This window comes from Bemisia tabaci, chromosome 8, assembly GCF_918797505.1.
Source record: "Bemisia tabaci chromosome 8, PGI_BMITA_v3".
Classification (NCBI taxonomy): Eukaryota; Metazoa; Arthropoda; class Insecta; order Hemiptera; family Aleyrodidae; genus Bemisia; species Bemisia tabaci.
This window is the reverse complement of record NC_092800.1, coordinates 4,913,837-4,930,406: the sequence shown is the minus strand read 5'-3', so window position 1 is coordinate 4,930,406 and position 16,570 is coordinate 4,913,837. Positions and strand designations below refer to the sequence as shown.

The following is a 16,570-nucleotide window of genomic DNA, read 5'->3' as shown; positions in this document are numbered from 1 at the left end:
CTGTTCGAAAATTTCACTCAAGTTTACCGGCAGCGCATAGAAAATTCAGTGACATTTTTGGACAGCTTCGTTGAACAATTTCTCCGTAAAAAAATAAAACGGCGGCGGAAATTTTGAAACGTCGCATGGCGCTTGTGATTCTTAGTCCAAAATGTGACAAAACCTCTAAAAAATAACTAAATGTTCATACGATCTGGCGTCGTATCCTGGCTCACCCGAAAGCACTCGCATGGTGGGTTCTGTGAAAACTGTTCTATCTCAAATATCGGTTTCCCGATGATCCCGGTGTCTCGGCGGGATCTTTTGCTCATCCTTTCCACACACGCTGACGTCCCTGTCCCTGTTGTAGCGCCCTTAAATCATCCCGCGGTCGCTTCTGCCGGGACGAAGCCGATGGAATTATTTTTATCCAGGAGTTGGCACTTGGTGCTCCGGAACAGAGGGCGGATGACGGCCGCTATCAACTATACCGCAACGAGATCACTTAGGAACGACACTTCTAATCCGATAATTTCCCTCGCTCTTAACCAGAGCCGCGTTTCGAACCCTAGTCTTTCGGTAAACGAATCTTCCGCCCCCCGCGGAAAGTGGTCGAATTTCAGAGCCGAGAAAATTGAAAAATATGACTATTGTTTGCAGGATAGTGATATTCGTTCTTGTACTTCATCTTCCTTCTTTGGAGTATTTTAAAGTGCTTTTTGATCGTCACACAAAATCATATCTTCTTCTTTTTGAAGAACGATTACGGGACTAAATTGTCGTTTCTTGGACGGAGGAACGTGTACCTCCATTCCTTTGCTAATTTATTACACGAATATACATGCGCAATTTGCGTTCAAAATTAGTCTAATTTTCACATGAGATCAGCGGAAAAATCAGTGAAATGTTTAATTAGAAATGCCCAGGATTTTCCTTGTAAAAATGCAATTTGCGAGGGAAAATTTAGCAACATTGAAATGTATTTACGTTATTTCGTCAGGGAAACGTCGCATTGTCGCTCAAACGTCTATATTAAATATTTCTTGAGGAAAACCTCTACTTAGATTATTATCAGAGCCCGTAAGAAAAGAGCTTTTTTTTCAAATGCAGTTACGTTCTTTCGTCAGGGGAACGTCGAATTGTTGCTAAAACGTCTATTTCAAATATTTATCGAGGAAGACCTCTACTTAGATTATTATCAGAGCCCGTAAGGAAAGAGCTTTTTTCCAAGTTCCGTCTCAGAAGACGAGTCTTTGCTGAAACTCTCGTAATCTAACTACGGTGTTCAGCTGCTCGAACTTAGATGTGGAGTTCAAAGAGACACTAGACGGGCTTGGAATCGAGAGGGTTCCACAGTGGGGAATTTTAGGTGACAGTGGATGCGGGACCGCCGACACCTCCTCACTCTCCGGTGCAACAAGACGTAGGACCGTCGACGTCGTGAAACGTGCAGCTCTCGTCGCAACAAGGCGCATTACACCAGGGTCCTCCTACGTTGTCAGATCTTCCGTGAATCGTCCTGAATTTTATCGGAGTCCCATAAAATATTTTCTAAATTTTTGCTCGTAAATTCTTTTTAAAGTGAAATTTTTTTGTGTAAAATTTTTTAATTTTTTCTGTATATCTTGCTCAGCATTATGGCTAAACAGCTAATCTGGTACGGGAATTTTAGTCGTATGATGGAAAAAGGCTGTCAAAAGATGCCTAATTGGGTTCTCCCTGGGTGGAGCCGAAAGAAACGTCCTGTAAAAGGATGACGACAGGGGGTTTTACAAGAAATGAAGAATTGCCAGCTCCCAGAATGTCTACGGGAGGATGGTCTTGTAACCAACGCATACGTTTATGCGTTTACACTGCTGTGATTATAGTTTTTTTTTGCAACATTTAAATTACGAATGTTTATTTGTCATATGCATGAGGGGCTTGGAGGACAAGGCGCATAAGTGCAGTTTTCGATATTTCTAGACACAAGAGCACCAAAAAAACGTATCTACCAACCAACCATACGTGTTTGAAGTTTCGAAATCACATGGATCCTTATGCCGAAAATAGTTCAAACTGACTATTTGATGCTTAAAAATTGAAATTTGGGAGCAAACTTTTCACAAAATAAGCATTGAGACTACCTTTACTTGAGATCGATAAGATCTCAATTTTTGCACTTTTCAAAAAATGCATTTATTTGCGCCTTGTCTTCCAAGCCCCTCAAATACAAGTTTATTTTGGAATTTTTGATATTTGCAATATGTCCTGCGTGAAATTTTGGTGAGGAATCATGTGCTAAAGTGCTTAATTTCTTACCCTGTCTATTGGCCCATTCCCTTGCTATGGACTTTTAGTTTTGAATTTTGTATCTTTGCAATGTGTTCTGCGTAAAATTTTGGTGCAAAATCATGTGCTTTAGTGCTTAATTTCTTACCCTGTCTATTGGCCCATTCCCTTACATTTCCCTTGACTTAATGCGTCAAATCCGACAACATACATTAACAAGTATTCGGAGATCTGCTATTCGTGGGGTATGGATTTCCTCCAATGTTTGTTAGGAGCGTCGATTTAATTTGAACCGAAATTGATGGATCTCCTCGTCGGCTTCCTCGTTACTCCGGAGTAAATTGTTTCTGCTTTATTTTTGTTTATTCAGCCCCCTCCCCTGTCATCCCTTCTCCCCCCTTTCCCGTCCCCTCCTCCGAAAACAATTGCGAGCCTCGTATCCCTGTCCCCACCCCGTTGCTCTTTTTCAGGGTTGCCATGCGCAGCGTATTTAGTAAAATGTAAATAATTCCTTTGACAACGGGTAATGAGACTCACAATATTCGCCTTCAAAGTTTCGTATAGACTACAAACGTACCGCAGTGCACGATTAGTTGCCGTCTTGAAATTACGAACCGTGATTTCTAAATTTCTTTAAATTATGTATTTTTTGTTCGCTCACGGTTGGGCAAAGGTGAAATAATCGAGTAATATTGTCATCTTCTGAATAAAATAAAATTATACCGATAGATTTTTACCAATAAATTTATTAATCAATGTTTTTGACAAAACCCCAATTTTGTTTTAAAAAATGCGTTTTTTCTTCTACATGCGCGTTTATCGTAAGAAGTTGCCTTAGAAATGTTTCATTTCTTTTTTTCTTCAAGTTTCTCTTCACTTTTTCTTCTTCTTCTTTTTCTCCATCGGTATGTTTGCTCTTCATTCTAAATATTAACAATTTATGAACACACTGTCAAGCCTTGCCAGTGGCGTCAGACAACTAACATACCCATCGTAATGTTTTTGATAGGGGTATCTCTAAATGATTCATGATGTAAAAATATCGTTTAACCGTCCCACTTGGCAGATATGACCCCTTGTTGCCTAAGAATCCCGTTAATTAAAAAGTTCTACCCTCTTTTTAACAGTGCATTTTTTCTTGTTCGAGTGTTGGTACTTGTTCCCTTGGAAGGTAGATAAATTAACACAAAAGACGGTATTTTTTCGGGTGCAAGACGCTCTTTGAATAATTACGAAACTTTTTCGAGAAGAAGCCTCTTTGAAACTGATTTCAGCTCTAGATGTGCCGGGAAAGTTGGCGAAAAGAAAAAGTTCGGATAGAAAAACACGTTGCATTTTATCGTCGGCGATTATAATGGATAGTCTTAGTTGGAGTTTAAAAGTTTTCAAACCTGCATGTTTTCAATTCCATCAGGTGCACCGTACGGTTTATTTCAATGTTCGCACGTATCTTACATCTTCACAAGTTTTCGTCCTTTGTTCATCCTTTGCGCTTTTTGTTTGTTTTTGCATGCTTTGTTTTTTACTCCAGCTATATCTGCTTCCATGATACTGCGAAAATTAGCTGCAAAATGGAAAAGAGATTTCAGATACTGCTCCAACTGTGGAAATTAAACATGGATAAATAATGAATTTCAAAATTAAGGTAGCAAGAAAATTACCTAACGACCAGGTCCATTACACGGTGCGATTTATGCACCGATGGTAAAATTGACAAAACACGTATCTTAATTTGTGACATTCCAGATTTCTTACCGCATTTTATTTTATTTCTATTCTTAAAAAAGAGGGCCGGTAAAAATTATTCATTGGCATTTTTAATTTTTTCTCATTTTTCAAATTTAAAATCATGTAGATTGCCCGCTTTTCTTGAAAAAATATACTAACTGCTAGGATGTTAAAACACCGAAATTTGAGATAAGTGTTTTGCGATTTACACTATCCACATACTACCGCTCATAGATTTGTATGATTTTTTACACTCATATCTTAGTTCTCATCAACCTCTAATGATTTCGATATGATCCATTATTAACAAATACACTTTCATCATTTTATACTAATGATAACAAATCTAAACGATTTTGATACAGAAATTCTTTCGGAGCATGGCCAGGCAAATTTGATCGAATTTTCCTTGGAGGGGCTTTCCGAAGATATTCAGAACTGTCAAGTCTTGAAAAGCCTCAAAATCCTCACCGAAGGTGAAACGCGAGTCGGTCGGAGCGGGGGAGGAAAAATTAGAGCGTTCTCAAACTTGAAGACAAGCGCAAACTCTGGGGGGAGTTCGGGATTGAAATGATTTATTCACCTGAATAGCGGTACATATAACTTGGCCCCACGCAGGGTGTGGAAAGAGCCAGACCAGAAGGATATGACGAGAGCGCGAAGGGGATGGGGCGAAAGGGTGAAAGAGCGAAAGAGGTGCAGGCTAAGGTTGTAATCCCACCACGGTTCGTTCCTGCGGGCGGTCCGGGTTGTGTGCCTTCGAAGAAAGCTAGGTTTTGGGATCCTAAAGCTTCGCTGTGAATTCTAATGAGGTTGCGAGCTTTTCCTTCGGAAGTGCCCCCTCCCTCCTCCGCACCCCCGCGCCCCCCGCCCATATTCCCTCTATCCGGTTTTCCTCGCCGGTGCCTAACTCACAACTTTTCATTTCCGACAGAGTTCATTTTCATCTCGTTTCAACATGACCCCACCCCCCGCCCCAGTGCAACCCTTGTTTTTTAGCCGTCAGCGTAAATACCCCCTTTCAACCTCTGGTCGCGGTCTTGGAGTAAACCTGCTCAGCTGATTCCCGGGTATTGATTTAAAATTTATGACGCATACATTAAGGGCTGTTCACCGCGGTTGCCGAGTTTTGAAGCGCATCAGTGAAGATGAAATTTTTCAAGAATTAAGTTAAAATAAAATGTAGGAAAGTGTTCACCAGAACACGCATTTTTTACAAATTAACTGTTTATTTTCAGGTTATCATTTTTCTACATTTTATTTTAGTTTTGATAACAACACACGAAACGCGACTCTCTTTGTAATTGAGTTGATTATAGCACAAGGTCATTTCTCAGGTCCGGGCAAATTCGGTTAAATTTTTCCGTAACGAAAAGAGTCTGGTTCAGCGGTGCATGAATGACAGTCAAAAGGCTTCAACAATAACACACGAATCGTGTGTTATTGTTGAAGCCTTGAGAAGCTGAGATTACTGTGATCGTGTCACACGATCACACTAAACTCAAAACAAAATATGACGTTAAATACAAAAATCACTCTCGGAAGATGGACTTTTTGAGGGCCTCTTTCCTCGCAAGCATGTACTTAGAATTAGCGAAGAACAAGGGTGCCTATAAAATGATTTAATATCAAAATGGGCGTATTTGCTTCTAATTATTTCAAGGCTTCAAGGAGTATTTACAATGTGTACGCGATAGTCAATTATTTCAAAGGAACAAAAATCGAGCTTCCAGCCGATTTTCTCTCTAATAATGTGTAATCTAGGCCATGCTCTAAAAAGAAAGAAAAAGAAAAGTGTGCAATACTGTGAAAGCCAGAGAATATTCATTTGAAAATTACCTTAGCATTCTCTAAGTTTTCTCTAAGCATGGCCTAATTCTACATATTAAAGAGAAAATCGGCTACAAGCTACATATTTCTTTCTTTCATTATGAGTAGCCGAAACCCCAAACATTTTTTGTCAATTGTTTATCGAGTCCAGTCCCAGTTTTAGATATTTTCTATTTAAGTCTTTAAGCTCACGAAGACACCAGCATACCTCTGTCCATACTTAATTTTACAAAACATGAGTAGCTGCATAACTGGCACCACGGCGAACCATGAGAACTAACAGCAGGTATGTTGAACGTGCCCACGGCAGGGTGCGAGGGGACCCTGGTCTGGAGGGGGGGCTGCGTAGTGGACGGGTGATCGGAGGCACAGAGGCGGGCCCCGCACTTCCCGTTGCGAGAAACAGCTGTTCCCCGAGTTGATTGGTCGAACCATCCTCCTCTCGCTCCCAGCTTCCAACTTCCAGGGCCGGGGTCCGAACCCTGTCCCTGTCTCTATCCCTCCGAACGTGAGCCAGGATCGGTTGTCCCTTCGTCAGGCTCGGCTTCCAAGCCGCGACCTTTGAACCGGTGACACACTTTCGCTCCAGGCATTCCTGCCTGTCAATTGCTTGCGAGGTGTCGATTCGTATCCTAGGTCAGGATTCGATTGAACTTTGTAGAATTAGATTTTTCCCCGCTTTTAATTGGGTGTTTGTTTGTGAATATTGGATTTGAATTAAAGAATATAATTCAGTACTACATTGAACGTGTTAATCTTGCTTCAGCTAGCAAGTCATGCAAGAGTTTAATGAGAATCAGAGATCCGAGTAGTGTCTCAAAATTTGGAATTGTTTAGATGCAAATTTCCATGCTAAATTCCATCAGTTTAGTTTACTTCTAGGTCTCGTTACACGATCAAATTCTGGAACCAATTTCCATCAAATTGTCGTGAAGCATCAGTCCTGTTCCGTGCAGCAAGACATGATGAATGGTGTCACTCCTTTTAAATAAAATTGAACGAGCCGTCAAATTTTGATCGAAGAAGACTATTGAATGACGACCAAATGCCATCAAATGGTCTACTTCGATCGGAAAAGGCTCGGAATTTGATCGTGTATCCAGTCCTTTAGACCCAAATCAATCCATCTCAAGATTACTAATACATAATTGAAGGTTTTTTCTCACTCTTATATCTCTCTACTTAAAATTACTGCACTAATTGAGCAGCAATTCCAGTGTACGGTTTGCGTAATAATGCTATGGAAAGCAACTTGTTTCAATAATTGTGAGTCCTTAGTGAAATTTTACCGAGTATGCAACATACTTTATTCTTTGTATTTCATAGCTGGTTGAAGTTTTCCCTCTTGACTGTGAGGCGGAAAACAAAGGGACGAAGGTAGAGGCACTTGTTCGTCGGAAACCCGTGCTTATAAAAGTACGTAATACGATGTGTTCCATTACACGGTTCAAGGGGCCGTATAAGCCGAGAACGGAAGAAGGAAGCGAACGGGAAAATGAATTTAAACTTACTTACGTGTTTCACCGCATCTCTTACACATGCTCAGCTCAACGTTATACCTACTCACTCACCTGTACGTGACTAGCAGCGTTTACTGTTTACTAAAGTATCTATAAGATTTCAAGATTCAATGCTATTCAAATGATTTTAATATATTGACGGTTTTTCAGATTTCAATGTATGCAATTTAGGAAATTTCCTGCATAAATATTGGGATTTGTATTAATTTTTCGACGGGATATGATTATACATACATACGAGTCGCTGTTATAGCGCTCTTTGGCGCTTTGCGACACCTAATCGCCACAAAGCTCGGTCTTCCCACAGGTTATGATTATACTTAATGAAATTGAATTTCAATTCCATGAAACTGTTTCTTTTTTTAAAAAAAAATACGTTTCGTATGTAGTTTCTAGACGATTAGAAAATATACATTGAAAGAGTTACAATGAAATGTAAGTCTTCGACGCTTATAATTTTCATTATGAAATAAAGTTTTCATTATTTCAAATACGGGTCATTATTTATTTTATAAAAATATTTCAAAATATTCTAATTTCTTCTTTTTCATGGTGAAAAATATCTAAAAAATTGAAACGAGATGATAAAAAATCGAAGCATGAACATTTGTTGTGACGAAGCAGATGCTTTGTCCTATTTTTCATTTGGGACGGACTGGTTACCTCAATTTGCGCCTTCAATTTTGCTTGATACCCTAAGCTTCATAGCGGAGTTAGTTTAGTTGCTTAACCCAACCAAACCTAACTTGACTCGAAATTCTTCACCGTTGTCCGTTGTTACCTCAATTTGCGCCTTCAATTTTGCTTGATACCCTAAGCTTCATCGCGGAGTTAGTTTAGTTGCTTAACCCAACCAAACCTAACTTGACTCGACATTCTTCACCGTTGTTCGTTGTTTGAGATAGGAAAAGAATAGGTACCAATAAATGGCAAAACCGCTATTATCTCTTGTTTACACGTCATGAAGCTCATTTGAGAATAGAAAATTTACTCCTAAAGTACTTCGTAAGAAATGATTATTTATCATGATTTTTCCGGTGAATTTGACTTCTTTTCAATAATACTTCCCGAAAAAAGTAAAATCATATTCCCTCAAGTAAATAAAACAGTAATAAAACTTTTGGAAACTGTAATTAAGATTTACCGTTGCTATTCAAATACAATTGTCTATTTTTTTTTACGTTTCTACTATGACATTTATTCTCATTTTGACACCGCCAATAGAGTTATTAGAAAATTCTACCCAGAGTGACCCTTGATATTTTATTGTAAACCAGTCGAGATACATTCATCGCTGACCGCTGATACCTTTGATGCATTTTTGAGATGCTTCTAAGGTTATTCCATTGATAAATTGATGAGCTATCGGAAGTAGTCGCAATAAAATTGTCAAAGATAAAAAAGTAGCCCTGTCGAACTGCCTGCGTAACTTATTAGTTCGTTGAGCAGTGCGCAAGAACAGGGACTTGTAAATCTTTCAGGGCCTCATTGTTAGCGGAGCCTCCCGTCTATTTCAAGCGCGCACTTTGCATATTCATTTTGGAAGCATTATACTCAAAATAGGTTATTGTGCAAGGATATAAATAAACACGCTTAAATTAATCTGATCCAAGTAACCTCCTATTTTGTCCTATTAGTGTTACACCCTTCGGTTTGACCTTTCGGTTTCGGTTGATCGCACACTGGAGCGCTTGTCCTTTTTGCTCTACTCGTTGCTTCTACTTTTCTCTGTAATTTTATTATTTCCTAGTTTTTACTCATCCTAGAGTCTTTGACTATTTTTAAAGGAGATTAAAATGAGTCGTTCTTTCAATTTCTTTAATTGTTTATCATTATTTTTTTTTACTTTTCTTTCTACTTATTTTCAGTTAGATATGACCACCAAGGGCAATCAAAATCACCCATTTTGAAATTTTTCCCTACATTTGGCTTTCTTGAAAAGTTTTTTCATGAACGATGACGTCCCTTTTCACAGATCGGGTCTGATTTCCAATTAAGGGAGGGTATCATAAAAGCCGTTCTTGGGCCTATCCTGCATTTCCGCAACTCTGCAATTTTTTGCTCATTGAAGGCCTATATTTTACGGAACGTATCAGAATTTGGTCAATTTCGGTCTTTTTTCGGGGTTTTAATTGGCCTAATAATGGGGTCGAAAGCACATTTCGGCGAAAAATGCGGATTTTTTTGGTACTTGACCGCACACCATCTAAACCCGCATTCTTCGCCAAAATCGGCCTTCAGATCCTTGTTTAGACCCGAAAAAAGACAAATAAACGACCAAATCATGGTACATTTCTTGAAATATAGACATGCGATGAGCAAAATATCGTTGAGTTAAAGAAATTCAGGGTATGTGTGAAATTCTCTCTCATTTCATTTGTTCCTTGCCTTACCCCCGATTTCCCGGTACACTCCAGTTTATAATCTTTGCAATTGGTGAAAATGTACACTGGAAAAAAAAAAAACTCATTGGATCTAGAGTCCAGACTCTTAAAAACACCGACAAGAAAAAATACTCTTGATTCAATCAGATTTAAGCTTAAATCAAGAACCAAGCCTCTTAATTTAAGCGGATTTCGTTTTGATTCCAGCAAAAATCCGATTGAATCAAGAGTAATTTTTCTTGTCAATGTTTTCAAGAGTCTGGACTGTAGATCCAAAGTGTTTTTTTTTTTTTTTTTTTTTTTTTTTTTTTTTTTCCCAGTGTAATCGTCATTCTCGTTTGTGACACTGTGAAGGCCTAAAATAAGGAACCGATCAAAAATGGATTCGCATTGTCTTTACTCTCAGTATAAAGGGACTGTAGGGCCGATCCTCCTTGGCGGCTCGAGGAGTCAAGAATGTTAGCCCCGAAACTGGGAACTCGGCAGGGATTGTTATTCTGTCCCTTCGGATCCCTTCGGACGGAAGAATCCCGTTATTGCTGGCCACGGGCGAATTCCTGACGAAAACAAAAGCGTGGGCGGACGCAAGACGGAGGGACCGCGGTTGATGCGGGCAACGACAGGGCCGGGCCGCGAGTGGAAAGTGGAAAGTGGAAAGTGGAAAGTTTTAATAGAAAACTGCGTCAAGATAAATACGGGTCCTCGGGCCGGGTGTCGGTGCGCGTCGGCGTCTGGTGCCGCGCCGGGACTCCGGGACACCGGGCTCCGGCTAAAATGGAGTAAATGAAGAGGGTGCGCTGTCGTGTCCCGCGACTCGTCCCGCGAATCCGTCGTCGCGAGCGCTCATTGGTCCGTCCCGGTCGCACAGGAGTCCGCACTCTCCGGCCCGTGGAGGAGGATGTCAATCTCAGCAAAATATTAGAGCTCATGTACTTGTGCTAGATTTTATTAGGATGACTCTAAAGCGCATAAATTCGAGGCATACTTGGACCGCTTTTAGCAAAAAGGAACCAAGCCACATCAGCTGTTGCCAAATTGGGCCAATCAACCGGGCAATTTTCACAAGATAACGTTTATGTGGATACCTATGAAAATTTTAAAGATTTGCTTCGCGCTATGCAGGTGATTCACTGAAATTTGCACAAAAATCCGCACAATCGATTTCATGTAAAAAAATTAAATGGTTCAGTTAAATTTGGCAGTATCTGATGTGCTTTGGTTCCTCTCTGCTTAAAGTCCACTTGAAGACTTTAAAAAACAATACGAATGGTGCGCTTGCTGCCAATTTCCAAAGAATTAAAGACATTTTTTTAAAAATGTACAGTTTTTTTTAATTCTCGTTTTTTCCTATAGCTCTTACCTCTCCACAAATTTTGGCATATTCCAAAATCACTTGGCGTGCATAGGGTACCATAAATTAATATGGCCATATATGCCCAATTTAAAAGTTTGCACTGCAAAAAAAAAGCCTGCATCTCATCCGGCTGCAACACCGCATTACAACGATGCAGATATAGTCGTATCACATTCCTTAACTTACTTAACATTATATGAACCTATTCAAGCATAGGTATTAGAATATTTTACCTCTACATGAGAAATCCCGCGTTACCTCTCGTTGTTCGTTAGGACCTGAAAAACCAGAGGCACACTTGTACCTCTGGTACCGACCATGATTATATCACAAATTATTGCTGTAAATTAATCTATAAACTACTGAACCGTGAGCCTGCCGTGTTGAGGAAAAACATCGCATGAGCATTCGAATGTTGCCAAATTTCCTCTCAGGAAATATTGCTTTTCGATGAAAGTTAAGAATATTGTTCTTGAAATTCTCAGACGCTTTCGATTGAATTACGACCAAAATTATTTGTGAAACCGTAAGTAAGAAATTTAAGAATTTCCCCGAAAATGCGTGATCGATCCAAGGAAATTTGGCAACGTCTGATGGCTCATACGACGTTTTTACTTAGCACGGCAGTAATGCCCATCGTTACAAGCGTGAGTTGGCCGCTTTACACCAATTCCCTGGAATTAAACACGGCGTGATATGGTTCACGCTTGGCGTGGCGACGCGGGCGTTCCACTGTGCGGCGTCTGCGCATGAGCGTCGCGACGCCAGGGCCAGGGGGGCGACCATGTGCTCAGCGGACGCCTCGGCGTCGAGGGAGACCGCGGCAACTCAGTTTGCAAAACCCTCTCGCGCCCTGCTCCACCAGCCTCCGACAAATTCACCTCGCGCTTCTCTGTGGTGTCGCTAACGAGTACCCGGCGAAATTTTGAAAATTCCCGCCCGGTGGGATTTCACCCGGAAGTGACGGTTTTCGGCCAGTTACCGCGGAATACCGCGAAATGTTACCGGTCCGAGTCCTACGACGCTCCGCCGGTTTTTCCGGTTTTCGGGAGCAGTGAAGGTTTCAATTTTTTCTTGTATTTGCGGTTAAAATGATTTCAGAAGTGAAGTTTTAATCTGGCTAGATTTAAAGGGTGTCGTTCCATTTGTGTAAAATTAAATGGGCAGAGGGAGAAAAGAAGTAAACTTTATTTTTTTTTCTTAAGAAAAATTGATCTGGGTGATTTAGTCATGAATTTGATTTTTTGTCTAGGAAGAAAAGTTGTCGCATATTTTTCATCCGCAAATTTGTACGTAGTGAAGTTTCAATTAAGATCTTCAGGTCACGTTTTGCTGAATACAATTACAATCAACTGTGCTCGAATAAAATTTTGATAGAAACGAATATGATTTATTTTTCTGATTTCGAGAAAAATAAATGTGGAAAATTTTATCTTAAACGATCGCGAGGGGAAATCGTTCCATACTGCCATCTCTAAGTTCCATTTGACTCGGTGCAATGAATATGTGAAAAAAGTAAAATAACAGAACAAAATCGGTCGTTTAATCCTCATTTTTGATCATCAAAGGTTTTGCAAATTAATAACGTATAATAACATAATACATTTTAATAAGAGTCATGTGCTGACAGTGGGTACCTAGATCGCGAATAACACTTCGTGCAGAAATTCTAATCAGTTGCGTTCATCTTCCTCAATCGTACTTTCACCGCGTGGTTTTGGTGTATGGTGTTTAGTTCCGTCCTAATACTTATCTTAATACAGTTTCTGCTGATGAGACTGAAGAACACCAGGAAGTAAGGTTGGGTTTTCATAAGCAGAATAGAATATAATATTCGGATGTGGTGCTAAGAGCCACGGAATGTTGTTGCAACGATCGGTGATCTTGTCAGTCAAATCGAATGAAGGCACTTATATGAATCATTTAATTAATTCTTCACTTTTCGCATTGAGTACATAAATTATCTGGTGTAATTTGTCAGAGAAATTGTTTTGAAATCTAGGGTTTTGTTTGATTTCTGCAATTTTTCAGTGCACATTTATTTTTTTAAGAAAATGCAACAAAAAACTTTGTTTAATAGAGTCCAATAAATCTTAAACACAGAAGTAGATAATCTTAAATAGTAGTGTAAAAACGTGCCAAACTGGAGATAAATGGAAAATTGGCAGGTGTGAAATTTGATGAATTTCAAGTTCAAGCGGAAATTACCGAAAAAACCGAGCACGAGGATATCGTTGGCTCATAAATTGAACAAATATTGGAGAATAGATGACAAAGTGATCTAATCTACTAAAACTCGTGTGTTTAATTAAATGAGAAATGCCGCAAGGCAACAACAGGTGGTGGATTTTCTCAATTTTTAATCTATTTCTATACTGTTTTCCATATCAGAATATTTGTTGAAAAATAATGCAAAATCAGCTCTTTAAGCACTCTCAGATGAAGTAATAAACAATTTGCGTACTACAAATTCTCCATTACGTTTAATAGAGTCAAATGTACCTCAAACGGGAGGTTTTAAATCAAAAGCAGACATTCTAAAATTTTAAGTAACAGGAATTTGTGTGTAATTACATGCCTCCCAGTAGACGAATTTTACACGTTCTTTTTTTCTGAGGGGTCACCTTCAATGATAGGAAAACATACGGGGGTGAAAGCAATACCTGGAAATCGGAGGGGTGAATTTAACGCGAATTGAACGCATCATTTCAGTGCGAGGAGCAATTGGCGGTGGTAGTAATAACGTTAAGTGAAAGTGAAAAAGCGGTTTCCGGGTGAAGTGAATCCGATGCGTCCGCAACGTGGAACGTGCTCAGGTTTTATGTGCCGAAATCCGATTTATGAGTCACTTTTTTCGCCCCTTCTTCACCCCGCCCCACCTTACCATTCCATCTTTCCCCCATTCCAGAACCTCTTGCCGGAAAAAAGGACTTTATCCAATGATGTTTCGAAATTTCCCCTGGAATTTTTTTTAAATGTTTCTTCCTTCTCTCGTTACAGAGAATTTGCATGAAAATTCATAATTGCTTCATCTAAGAGTGCTTAGTTAGCTGATTTCCCGGTATTTTTCATAGTTTTTCTCTGTTATGGGAAATAGTATAAATACAGATTCAAAAGTGAGAAAATGCACCACCTGGTAACGTTATCTGTGGCATTCCCCATTTAAACACATGTATTTTAACAAATTAGATAATTTTGTCATACCTTCTTCAATTACTGTTCAGTTTATGAACCGAGAATATCCTCGTGTTTACTTAGTAGTTAGTAGTTTCCTCTCACACACAAAATTTGCCCAATTTTAGACACCCGCGAATTCTCCATTTATATCTCATATCGAGATATTTGTCACCGTATCCTCCGTTTTATTTCTGAAGACTTGAGGATACAAGACCTTTTTTCGTGGAAAAAAATTGAAAATTGAGGTAGGAATTACCAGTGTTGTAGGAGTATGCATCTGTGAGTATTAATCGTCAAATCCATGGTCTATAAAATGAGGAAGAAAATGAAAATGTGTCAGAGTGTAAATGTGTCGCCACTTACAAATTGTGGGATACATTTGTTTGGCTATGTTTAACAGCCGTGCGATAAACTCTGTCAGAGATCAAGCACTGATGACTAGAATCCCAAGGGATTATAAATAATCAGAAATGCATTGGCCGCTAAAATTGTTTCTTTACCGTGCATGCTTAAAATGACAAGGAAGCGGGGTGGTTGGCTGTGTTAGCGGTGTAGTTAGCGGTGTAGTTAGCGGTGTAGTTAGCGGTGTAGTTAGCGGTGTTTGGCCTCCTCCCGATGAACTATGTGGCTATAATGCAAATCACCGACCGCTATACCGTAAAGGTGTCAAAACTGTGACTCCCTCCCCATAAAATAACTGAAAGTCGTGCGATGCCTCCGCAGAAGCAGGTCTAATTTCAGCTCGTAAAGCGTGTCATAAACGAATGAAGCCGGGACCCAATCGTCGAGTGACTGAGGAGGGGCGTTGGGCAAACAGACATAAACGACGGAGAAGGAATTTAAATCAGCTAATCAGCGGAGGTCGACTCTATCGCGGAGCTTGTATCTTGGCTATCTGGAACCAGTTAACAGATGTATCGCGCTGGAATTAATGGGCGATCAGATGACTGCCGCGCCAGGGAAAAACCACGGATTTGCGTATAGTTTTCATTATAGTTGCGTGAGTTTGACTTAAGAGGGCGCCTAAGCCGGCACGCGACTTGTGGCTCGGTTAGATCGCCTCTGCGACACTGATCTTATTCATTTTGCTCTTCATTCTGGTTTGTTTGGAAATTTTGAGCGTTTGGTAGGTTCTTCATCGTTGGTTTCTAGCGAGTTTTTTCGTGAAAATGTCAAAAATTGTGTGGCAAGATTACACTTAATTTCTGCTCTATTTTGTGTTTTCTTTGACAATACTTTAGGCAGTCATGAGGTGCTGAAAGCTTTTGAGCCTTGGCTATCCTCACCTATTTCGAATTTGAGAACTCATTCTTTTTTGGTGTCTTAGGCTCCTATAAAATCAAATATCCATTAATTTTATTCACGTACGTAATTACTTCTTTTTATTTGGATACTTAATCCACCCCTAACTTGCCTCCCCCTAATTCTTAACAAGAATAAATTGAGAGAACTTTTCCATCCATTCTGATTTTTTGAATTTTTATCACAACAAATTAAGTGCCACCAGGATTGGGTTTCGATCGACCCTGTTCATATCGCACGTCCATTACAATTGTTTTCTATAATTTTAGGATCATAAATAGAGAAATTATCGTTATGGTGGGTTAAAACAATGCGTATCTCAATTAAGTTTTTTTTTCTCTTTTTTTTAGTCCTCTTACTTTTATATATTTCATTTGCTACTCTGCCTTTAGTTACTTTTTAGCTTCAACCACCTAGAACGCTCACAATTACCGGTTTACAACTTGCAATTTTTTTCTTTTTTTCCACAATCGATCACTGCTTCAAATCGAACGCATCTCGCTTCAAATGTAGAGCAAAACCACCGCCAGGGGCAAAAAAAAAGTAAGCAGAATCACAGACCGATCATTCTCATTTATCAGACGCTCCTCAAGCTCAGCCGGCTGGCGGTGGGGGCAACTTCTCCGAACGCACCTACACACAACTTATTCGTAAATATGACCTCGAAGTATTGGTGCATATCAATCATATTACTCAGAGTCTAACCCGGTTCTTTCTCAGTGTCGGAGGAATGATTTTTCTATTCCTCCCCGCGCCCCCCTTGCCCTCCCCTCCCGCTGATACGGGATCAATCTATCCACGTCCTTTGTATTATTATACATTTTAATTAAGTTCTCTCTAGTGGGATATTTTGATTAATTGGCTTGTCGTCTCGTGGTACTTGGACGGATCCGTCCGTCCTCCACTCTTCATGATCTCTTAGTCATGGGCGGCCCGTAAACCAATACGGACCGTGGTCGGTGCCTTGGTATCCATATTTTCGACGTCATTATGTTGTGTGTGCGGTGATTCGTTGGAATATTTCC

The 16,570-nt window shown here is 39.8% G+C and overlaps 1 protein-coding gene across 7 annotated transcripts in view; it reads left to right on the top strand.

Annotated features, from left to right (window-relative positions):
• The window catches only part of Antp (homeotic protein antennapedia), a 395,272-nt gene that overhangs the window by 204,923 nt on the left and 173,779 nt on the right, over positions 1-16,570 (top strand). Inside the window, exon 1 of one of the 7 annotated variants that reach the window (XM_072303369.1) lies at positions 11,891-12,126. The exons of the other annotated variants lie outside the window; for them this stretch is intronic. The gene's annotated coding sequence lies outside the window, so the exon portion shown is untranslated. Of the gene's footprint in view, positions 1-11,890; positions 12,127-16,570 lie in introns of those variants that run through there. 7 annotated transcript variants of the gene reach the window in all.